Genomic DNA, 12201 nt, shown 5'->3' with positions numbered 1-12201 from the left:
CTCTGAGATGTCTTCTTTACTGTAGTTTTTATTACAGGTTTGTCCGACGCTCCGTTCCGAAGTTACAAGCCAATTAGTAGACCTAAGTCTTTGCGTAAGAAGCGCAGATCCTTACGCAAAGACTTAGGTCTACTAATGGGAGTTCTACCTCCGGAACGGTCAATCCGATTTTGATGAAATAATTATTCCCAGATTCTCAACTAAATTTCCTGTCATCGTACGTAGGATTTTTCTGATATTTTGAAAAATTAAATTTTGGTGAATGTTTTGTCTCGATTGTTGAGCCCAAAACGCAATTCTTTTCCAAAAAAAAATGTCGCCAATTCGTCAAAAATCAATACTTTGAAAAAATCCTACGTGCGATGACAGGAAATATATCCGAGATTACGTAAAAAATCATTGGTTGAAATCGGTCGACTAGAAAAACTTGTAGAACTCCCACCAGTTTACAAGGTTTTGGTTGCAAGGGTTGAACAAACCGGTTGCGGCTATTCAAGACACAGTCCAATTGACACCAATTTGTTTTTGTTTGTTAGGTAATATATACCTAACAAAACTGTGATATCAAATAATTCATTGTAATTTATTTTCTAGTTTCCCATAGGTTTCTCATTTTTGAAGCAATGCTCTTCATACGGATCGGATCATGTCAAGAACCCGTAAGTCGTAATCATGTTTATCCATGATCACAACTGCATTCCCTTTATCCCCCCTATCATCAAGGAGCTTCGTGGAAAAAATCCTCCGAAAACACGAGAACAAGAAACGTAGGAGAAACAACACCACATTAGAGCCTGAGAACTTCTTCAAAAGGATCAGACTACCCTATTATCCAAAGATCACTAACGCTGTCCAGTCTAAACTTCAGAAACAAGGATTTCGTCTGGTGAACAAAAGTGAGAGCACCCTGAAAGGTCTTTTGTACAACCTAAAAGCCAGAATTCTGCCGGATGAAAAATCAGGGATCTATCAGATTCCCTGCAAAGACTGCACTAGTGTGTACATCGGCCAGACCCGTCGGAAGTTCAAAATCCGCCTACGGGAACATAAGAATGCCGTGGGAAATGCAGGCGCCAACGATTCGAATGTGGCAGCACACGCTTTAGCTCAAGCCCACTGCATAGATTGTGAGAAGGCAAAAATCATCAAGAACGAACGGAAATCCTCAGAGCTGAATGTATGGGAATCAATGTAGGGGAGATGGGTGTAAGACGGACATGTTAAGGAAAACTTCAATTGTATCTTTGGAAACTCATGTTTTCAAAAATTTAAAAGCAGTTTCTTACAGTTCCATATACTGGTTTTCGAAATAACTGGCCAAATGTTTTATAAAAATGTGTTTTTCCATGTTTTTTACTGAAATTAAAACAAGCCGAAAAGTACAACATTTTTATCGGTGCGGGTATAACGGACATGTAGTGGGGGGATATGGACAGGTTCATAATATACGAAGCGTAGAGGTTTATCGCTCGCGAGAGGAATAATTTCGCTCTCTCTCAGTGTTTGTGCGTCCAGTAACTGGAATAGAACAAAAAGAGAAAGCAATATAAAAAAGAGTTCAATATTCTTCCCTTCTTAGCGACGAATGAACTGCAAAAAATTAAAGTCTCTATAATACAAGACCTTCCTTTCCTTCCCTTCACTTTACATCATGCATTGGATGTGATTATGGATGTGACTGTCCATTTCTCAGAGCGTGGCACGAGTTTTTCTATTACGAGCGTGAAGTGCGTAGCGTCCAACTTTTTGAAGTACGATGTAACTGCGTCAAGAATTTCTTTAGTGTTATCGAATCGTTGACCGCCGAACGCCTGTTTCATCATCGTACTATTGTGATGTTTTGGACCGATAAAGAACCGCGATTAAGAACAAAAGGCCAGGTTTATTGACGAAAGGAGTGTTCCTCATCCACGATAATGCGCGGCCCCATTTTACTCGCGTAACTCAAGAGCAATTGAAAAAATTCAAATGGACTGCGAGCATCCTCCTTACTCCCCAGACCTCGCCCCTAGCTACTCTTACTTATTCCCGGTGATGAAACGTTCGGCGGTCAACGATTCGATAACACTGAAGAAATTCGTGACGCAGTTACATCGAACTTCAAAAAGTTGGACGCTACGCACTTCGCGCTCGGAATAGAAAAACTCGTGTCACGCTATGAAAAATGCCTCGAACGTTACGGCGATTATGTAGAAAAATAGAAAATAAAACGTAGATTACGAAAATCACGTTGTTTTTTGTCCTAACTTTTTTTTCTGCGATTTCTGAGGCACTGAAACTTATTTTTTGAACGACCCTCCGTCGTATATCTCAACCATCGATCATCCGCCTATGAATGAGAAAAATGCACCCACATCATCTCCTCTCTTCCACCTGACGAAGCTGATAACTCAGCTAAATGTCTCTTCGACAATACTACTACAATATATACTACAATACTACGTACTAATTAGCGTACGAATGTGTGTTAGTGCTCCACCGTAACCAGTCAGACACCGCCCAGTAGATGGGCAACATCGAGCCCGAAACCGGTCTACGATTAAGGTAATTTTAACCCTTTTAATGTTTGTAAGGACTATAAGTGTTGTGTCCTAGTTCCGTGTCGCGTCTCGTGAGTGAATAGTGATAAATCTCCTTACATTAGCACAACCAAAATTAAGCCATATTATATGGGCTTCGCAAAACATCGCAGTACAGGCCATCCATACTATAAATTCATAAGAAGTATAATATAAACATTATAATAATATGGTTATAGTTTTATGATTTTTCTACATATCGTATAATTACTTTTAGGTGCCTATTCTATCAAATTCCTTTCCCAGAAACTATTCTGCAACAATAATAATGAAAATAATGCAAAACATACTATGTTAAGGTGGCAGAAAAATGAAATTATAGACCCATTTAAGGTATTAAGTACTGTCATCACGTCTTACATCAAATGAGAACACGATTGACACATTTGCTTAAATTTCACGAGAGGCGGAAATTTGCACATCTATCTATTTAATCACTCGCTGAGCAAAATTCAGTTAACGAAAAGTTAATGCCATTACCAGTTGCTTCACTAATCGGCAGTACGGAAAATCGATTACCGAACCGGGAAATTTCTCACCGTCTGGAGAAATTTGTTAGCCTCCAGCAGCGCCAAAGTGTCCGATTCACAGCATGCATAAAGAGGCCGTCAAGGAGAAAACCAATTAACGTTATCATAAACGCGAATCTGTCCCTCTCAGTCAGGATGGAAAAGGGGATTTATTACAAAGGAGAAATCAATCATCTCCGGAACAGTTTCGATGCCCAGTGCACGCACCGAAGAGAAACGGGCGAGTCTTCTGCATAGCGCTCTAGAAACCGGATTACGATTAATTCATCAAACTGATTCATGCTGGTGAAATCATACTCAAACATTGAAGTCTAGCTTACATGTCTTTATAATATTACGAAATAGCAAAAATTATATAGAGTTCTTCTTGAATGGCATTAACGTTCCAAGAAAAATGTTTGCCGTCGCAACGTAGGTATTGAACTTGCGTCATTTATGAATACTTATTTGAGATTTCTTACGCCAAATAACACGCCATGAATTTAACAACGCTGTAGAAAACGTGTAACCACAGTGCGAGTCGGTAATATTAATAAAGGCACAACAATCATATAAATCTCATTAACTAAGATAGCTGGGATCACAACTAAATGAAAAGTTTGTAATTCGAATGATAATTGCATTTCGAATTGATTCGTTGTAAAATGGCTATTTTCAACTAATCTCAAATTGATCGTAGCAATAAAAATTATTGTTGCCAGCCAAGTCATTGAATATGTTCCAGCTCAGGAAATCTACTCTAAAAAAGAACAACTCAAACTAACAAGAAATAACACTACGGAGAATATTATAAAATTCAATTGAGAGCAATTTTCTGCATTAATAGTCGCTGTAGTGCGAGCAGAGCAGCAAAAAAAAAGCATTTTGAAAAATCCAAATGAGGGTGAAAAAGTTTTCCCTCCAGTAGGAAGAAAAACACATCCACTCAGCTCGATTGCATTGTTTTCGCTAATAAAGAGATATTGCCCGGCAATGGAAGAAGGGAAAGTTTGGTGCTGCGCTCGAACAGTGCAGGCAACCTACCGATTATAATGCGGGGAAGTGAGCTCGCTAACAATGTACCAACACAGTACAGTGGAAAACAATTTCATTCCACATACCTACTCTGCTGATTGAATCCTGATAGGATTCCATTGACCATGCTCTATCGATGGCCCATTGAAGAGCCAACAGGAATAACAGAGGATTTAACAATTTCCACTCCAAACAAATGAATACACATTGTATGAGTTATTACTCGAGTTCCAAGTAGGTTTTTTTCCATCTCGATGGAACTTTGTTGGCATGTTCACTTAGCTCGGTTTTTTTTTTCATAATGATAATAACTGCCCTTGAATGAATGAAAAACTACTTATCGTAAAAGCTCAGCAAATGTTTGTACAGGTCGGACCCGATTCTATATGATTCGATTATATGATAAATTAAGCTTAAATTTTGCATATGTTATTTTTTAGCGGCAATTAACATTTCGCAGTCCCGGTCGAAAATTCGAGATGACCATTTTCATAGGGTCCCTAAACCCCACGTTTTGTCTTCTTGGAGTACAGAAAAAACGACCATAAAAACAAGGAAAGTCCAAGAGAGTCGATTTTTGACAAAAAAATTGACGTTTCATGCAATTTGACGACATTCGGTAGCAACCCCAATGTCATGTTCAAAAATGCAAATATTCAGTCAAAAATTAGCACCAAAAATTCATTTCAAGTCAAATATATTAAAACACTCAGGTAATAAATAAAAACATATTAGCTATGTCTTAGCAAAGCTATTTAATTCAACCACCTCTCCTAGGCTAAATGCCCGCACCTTGAACTTAACACCTGATCCTGGGCAACACTTGCGCCATCTTTCTTACACACTTTCATCCGCTCTTCGTTCAAATCCTGGTCGTTTTTGACGATCTTTCCTGTTTTCCGGAGTTTGCCTTCATGATCGCCTAGAATTTTACCATTGGGAAAAGTTCTGGCGAATTTGGTGGATTTGCCTCCTTCGGCACAAAAACAACATCGTTGGCTTCATATCACTCCATCACCGGTTTCGCGCAATGGCACGACACTAGGGGTGGCATTCCGCATTTCGAAACGATTAACTCGGTTCGAGAAAATTCAAACTCGAATCGAATTAAATTTGGAATTATGTATCTTTTTCGGAATTATTATTTTCAGTGTACTAAATTTCGAGCAAAACTTGTCTCAAAAAGAAATGTCAAATTGTTGGGTTCGTAAACAAAAAACGCACGGCTATTGCAAAGATAAATGCCGAAAAACAAATTCAATTGGTATTATATTAGAATTGTGATTAGAAAGAAAAGATTAGGAATTAGAAAGAAGAGAGCACGCTTATTCCTTAGAGGCGGGAGCTGAGAAATAAAAGAAACCCTCTAGCGCTAAGTGAAAATGAGTGACACTTTTCAACACTGTACATTCGATGATTTCGAGCACTATCGCGGATTCTTTGCCTTACTGATATGTAGAAGATTTTATTTAGTGTTAAAATAAACGATAAATATCAAAAACCATGGTAATGTTTTTTTAGTCCGGTATCACTCATTTTCATCACCGCGACCATTTTTGGCTATTATGATATGCCTCATTTCGTGAATATTAAAATATCTAAATGCATCGAATTGCATCGAAATTATTTGAACAATCTTCGAAGCTCTATATAACATTTGAATTTCATGAAGTCTTTTATTCAAGCTGTATCATATTCTCTGAAACTCTGAAACTGAAACTCTCGATTTTTTTGGGTCTCCTGTATATTCTCTGAAATCATAAATTAAACAATAATGAAGATTCTTTTCGTTGATTTTATTGGAGTATTTTGTTTTTAATTTCAGTTCAGCCTTACTTAATCACGTTTTTAAAACTAGCAGTCTCAGAGCCTATCTGCTTAGCCGATACTTGTGTGTTTTTCAAAACATTAATAGCGCTTGAACTGCGCAGAATAATCGAAACATTCACATATCATAGTTATCAGTTTTAATTGCCAGTATTCCAGTCTTTCAGTAGATTGTTCCGGTTTTGCCTGCGTGGAAAGGTATATAAAATATATCATAAAATGCGTGTAAAGTGAAAAATAATGAAAAATGTGCTGTGGGGGGAAGACGGACCATTTTCGACGGGATAAAAGCACCACCCGTTGTGATATTGAATGATTTTCATACAAATGAAATACCACTCTTTTGCTCGTCTCTTTACACACAAATGTCTCGAAAGAACATAAGGAAGTCGTCGAATTATCGTCCTTATAGATTCCGATAATTTGGTGGATTTTTCACAAATATTTTCAAAACAATGCACGTGGAATATGGATGGCCTTTTCAAAAGTTTGTGTGTAGTTGATGAACTACCCTAAACATTTAGTACCTTAGACAACACTGTTCCTGTTATTTTTACTAGACTAAACTGTTCGAAAATAGTATCACTTCGTCTACCCCGCGGGTGGTCCATCCCGACGAAAAACTCCAAGCCGGGGATCTGATGAAAAGGCAAGGGCTTCTCTTTGGGAGTTCAACCTAAACAATCGAATGTATTAGGTTCAGCACAATTGCTGGATTTCTGTAATAACTCTTTAATGGATGTTTCGGTCCTGAAAGGGGTTGTGATTATATGGAAGCAGCTAAAAACAGTTGCTTGATTATTCATTCTAGTTCTCGCGAGAACAATACACTCGCAGGCAATATGTCGAAATTTGTGTTATGGCCAAAGAACGTAATGTTTTCTTCAAAACATGCAGACACTTTCTACTCAATATTTGTACAACCATAACCATTGATAACGCGTTAACACAAAAATGTTTGCGTGGAACGTAGGGTAACACGGGATGAGTTGGACATACGGGGTGATTTGGACCACCCCTTTATCTCTTCTTCTTCTTCTTCTTCTTCTTCTTCTTCTTCTTCTTCTTCTTCTTCTTCTGCCTTGAAGCGTCTGCCTCGAACAATGCCATCTGTCCCCCAACGCTTTGTATGTATGGATGTACAAAGTATGTCTTCTTTTTTCGTTTTTCATCTTTTTTGAGATTACAGCAAAAAACCACAACCGACGACTACGGAGATCGAACCAAGGCCGGCTAGGACGCAAGATTGTTTTACACAACCACGCTATCCACATGGCTAATGATGCTGATCAGCAAATGCGTGATAATATTGCACCTGATTATAAAATGAAGTTAGAAAGTGTTTTTCTAAGAGTAAAAAGGAGCGCATCAAGTAGAGCAATATCTAACATGAGCTAAAAACCAATTTTGGGTATACACACTAAATCTAGGATACAAATTGAGTCAGACAAAACGGGGTATTTAACACGTTTAGATAACGCTTGACATTTTATATGTTTTCATTTATTTATCTCAAAAACATGAAATTTTATAGTGATAGATGCGTAGAAATGTTTCCAATCGATTTATGAAAACATTTTGGCCTTCTATCAAGAAATAGTAGAGTTATAAGCATTCAAAATCTTTCATTATTTATTACGTGTTCAGTTTTTAGATATTAATTTTACCCCCTATATTGACCTGTTAGACGTAGTCCTATGCCAAAATAACGCCATTTTAGTTGAAAAGACGTGGCCTATGATTTTCGTGTAATATAACAAAGTCATGCATCATGAATCCTAAATGATGAACGAATCTGTTGGTTACGGTTAAAGAACAATATTTATAGTGATGGGCTCAAAACAAAATGTTCCAATTTCAAAAGTTTTTCCTAACTATTCGGTATTCCAGTATTCCGGTATACCATGTAAAAGTAGGTAATTAGAAGACCATTTTGCCATTTCAGTATCGTTGATTTATTTTTTAAAAAAACAAAAAATGACATTTGTTCCTAAATGGGTACTTATAGGGTATGACATAAAAAAACCATTTTATGGTCCATTTAAAAAAAATTATAAAAGTAAAAAATTAAGAGTCAATGTGATCCCCTTTGGTCTCGATAACCAACTGACCACGCTTCGGAATACGCTCCACAAGGTTCCGGAGGTGTTGGGGCTAGCTCGTCCCAAGCCGTCTTCAATGCAGCAAAACAGTTTTTCTTGTTCGTAACGTTAGTTTTGTCCTCCTTGTTGTCCAAAATCGCCCATAAATTCTCAATAGGATTCAAGTCGGGGCTTTGGAGTGACCACACCATTGGTTTAATCCGGGCCGATCGGAAGAATACTGCTGTTTTCTTCGCAGTAGGCTCTTCGGGTTCTTATCTTGCTGGAAGGTGTACTCTATTTTCTGCATGGATTCTTCCAGGTTCTCGCACAAAATGTCGATTTAATCATCGACAGTCATAATACCGTTGACCTGCTCTAAATTCCCACCCAGCTCACGAGAAACAGCCCAACAACATGATGCTTCCAGAACTCCAGCGGTCCCTCGCAAACTGAAGTCGTTTTTTTTGTTGGTGTTACTGATCATCGGTCACTTTTTGACGAAGTAGCTCTTCTGGTCCCGTTCCACTAAACGTCGTCAAATGGTGCGATTAGAAAGGTCCAAATCCAACCTTTCTTCAACCGTCTGAATAGTCGTTCGTGAGCATTTCTTTACTTTGCAGATGATTAGCGTGTCCGTGTCAGTCTTACGTTTTGGTTCTCTTCCTGGTCAATCGGCCACGCTGCATATGATGTGTCCGAATGGCCGACTGGACCGCACCACGGCTTACCCCATACTTCCCAGACGACTTCCTACTCCGGAAGTCACGCACAATCAAATTTCGGACCTATGTTGAGATTTGCTTTTCACTCATTTTCCGGAAGCTTCCTCAGCGTGAAAAACGCGTCACTACGCACTATGTGTAGAATGTTAACAACCAGCTGTCAAAAGCGAGGGGTGCATCGTTGAACAAAACACGGTAAAACAAGTTTACGCAAGTGGATTTTTTTTTTAGTCATTCCCTAAAAGTACCGATTTAGGAACAAAAATAATTGGTTTGTTTTTCCAAAAAATAAATCTACAATGCTGAAATGGCAAAATGGTCTACTAATTACCTACTTTTACGTAGTATACCGAAAGTTTGAAAAACATTTTTATATTGGTACATTTTGATTTCAAATGAGGTTGATTTTTTGTGCCCATTACTGTAGATGACTTTTAATTACCACACATAATTCTGGATAAAAGATACTTCTTTGCTTTCATAAAAATTATTGTTCATTTATCGTCCATGTTGCACATCTATCCGCATAAAACTTTGATCATCCCCAACGATCCAGAGCTATTTAACCGGTTATCATCCTCTTTAGAAATAGTTGTTCAAATGGTTTCCGAGAGACCCGCTGGGCTTGCATCCCTGTCACATAATCTGGCTGATGCCATAATTCCACCCCTATTTTTCTATAAACAATTAACCTTATAGAAACGGAGAACTATGTACATCGGAGTGCGATGGCGGATGTTTTTATTTTCTCGGCCCCCGCAACCAATACTGGATAAAGAAAACTTTTCAATTTTATACTTTTATGTTTCCCCATGCTCACTCTAGTCCAACTTTCTATTGTCACTGGGTAGCACGGGCAGAGCGAAAAAAATCGTCGCTTTTCTGCTCTGAATTTAAAACAGTGTCTCTGTCATGCTTTTTTATCCTTCTGGATAGATATTCTGTTCGCTTCCATTGCTTAAATGAGCCCTTTTGTCTGTTCGTATTGCACTGCGGAGAAGCTTTTAATACTCTACTTTCAGCTTGGTGGCAATTTTGCAATAGCACAAGTATGCTGATTTCATCCGCCTCAAAACAACAGAACGATATAAGAGTGGGGACCGGGACCCAAGAGAAACAATGTGGCAGCACACGAAAAACCCAGGCGAAGGACAGAACTCGCGCCGGCCATCATTGGAACACAAAGGGATTTGAAGGACAGAGACAATTAAATAAATCCTCTTATTCAACTACACGCTTATGCGAGAGGAATGTCAAATGCCTGAGTTCTTTTTTTGTCATTTTCTCGGGGAAATACTTCCTTTGAAGAAAATTTAGTGGAATTGTATAGGATATGCTAATCGAAAAAAAAACATTAGGAATTAGAAAATAAATGCTTGCTGTACAAACCAGAAGACATTCTTCGAAATTACTGTATTCCGAACAGCCTCGACAGCTTCATCGCTGTGTTTTATTGATGAACGCCTTCCCGCCCGATACCATTCGGTTGACGGAATAATGGCCGAGAAAAATATCACGCGTAACCCAATTTGCTAGCCATAATCAACACCAGCTTGATGGATTATTATGGAAATTTACTCATGGAAAACCGCTGCAGGCTGCAGGCAGGGTTGACAAATTAATTTCAAGGAATTTTTTCCCCTCCCTCAGTGTTGTTTACCAGTATCCATCAACTGCCACGCGGCTGTAAACAACCAAATAACTTCGAATGAAGCTGTCCGTTTCCGTGAAGCCTTGTCGCTGTTGTTTGGGCGCACCCATTGGAAAAATGAAAGCATGAACAAGTACTTCGCCACAGTCACAGCCGCAGTCACTTTAACGCTTAATCCATTGGTAACACAAGGCTTCCACAAGTAATGAATAAAACAGCAGCAGCAGTAGTAGCTTCAAGGAACGTTGACAATCATCAGTGTTCAACGGGATTTATTGGAAACAATATTTGGCGGATGCTGTAAGAGAAAAATCTCAAATCAGGATCTCAAACGTGACGTTGTCGTAACATTAGCATTTTTTCAAATGAGAATCGATATTAAAATGCATGAATCGTCTGTCGATGATTTCGCTTACTGGTCAACGTGAACAAGCTAAAATTTAATGCAAATACAAATGATGAAAATTTCATTAGTTATAAAAAAATAGTAAGGAAAAATTATTTTAACAGAGTTACCGACAGATAATAGCTGACCAGACATTCTATTAAGTAAAGAAGTCTTGCATATTGAATTAAGTGACAGGAGCAGTTTAATCAAAGTAAAAAAAACGGGTGGTTAATGTCGGGGACATAACCGGAGTGACGTAGGACTATACAAAAGGGACAGCTTTTGCTAAATATATATTTTAAATATATTGTTTTATTTTCTTCACCTACGTGTATACCTACCTATCTACCTGAAAAATGGATTAGTTTACTGTTCACTCTTTATGAACATTTTTTTTTATCCCATTTATTTATTTATCAGGCTCTTTAGCATTTTATCTTGAACAGAGACGGGTTTTTTTTATCGTGTACATGTACATATGTTTATGTTTCTATAAATTGTAAATTACACAGTAGAAGTTGTAGCCATTTAGGCGTTAGATTCCCTGTTCCATTACATTATGGTAAATTACACTGTAGTAGCCATTTAGGCGTAAGGGTATTCTATCTGTTCTTCCATTGTTCAGCAGACCGGACAGCGGAGACAGTTGATATTGATCATTGTTGGGTTATTTATAGAACAGCAGCCCGATGTTTCTTGCAGAGCAGACCAGTTGTATGGATGAATCGATCTTTGTTCCACCGTGGATCGATCTCCATAGCTGATGATGGTTGCGTGGATGTAGTTATTCTATAACAACACAAAGATGGTCAATTGAGGGCCCTGAGTTTGAACTCACGATCGATCGCTTAGTAAGCGAACGCGTAACCAAGTGGCTACGAAGACCCCCTTGATGAACATGTTGGGGGTTCTGAAAAGAATCTTTGGTGTTGTGTTTTTGCGTTTTTTTTACAAACTTTCTCAATTTTTTCTCACTGTCTTATAGTTGATTTTTGATTTTTTTCCGAAGACTTTGTACTTATTAAATGTTCAACGCCGGGCATCTTTCGGCGTATGCACATATCGTACAATCAAAATGATGGCTGCATAGGTGGTCATCAGCTCATTCACTATCATATATTTCACTATTGAACACATTACCGTACCTTAAACTGTTTCCGTGTTTCGGAGACGAATGAATTGTAAGATTTGTAGTTTCCGCAAACAAAGTAAATAAAACATGAAAAAGAACCGAGGTTTTGGAGACGAACTCTACGATCCGTCGAGAAATAAGCGAGTTATAAGCGTTCTGAAAAACAACAGTAAATACAGGGACGGATGACCTTCGGATTAAAGTCCTTTAAAATAAGAACAGAGCAGCAGGAAATACATAGCTCATCATGTTGCTCCTTAGTTATGTTTCTATA

This window comes from Toxorhynchites rutilus, chromosome 3 (assembly GCF_029784135.1).
Source record: "Toxorhynchites rutilus septentrionalis strain SRP chromosome 3, ASM2978413v1, whole genome shotgun sequence".
Taxonomy (NCBI): domain Eukaryota; kingdom Metazoa; phylum Arthropoda; class Insecta; order Diptera; family Culicidae; genus Toxorhynchites; species Toxorhynchites rutilus.
This window is presented reverse-complemented; position numbering follows the sequence as displayed.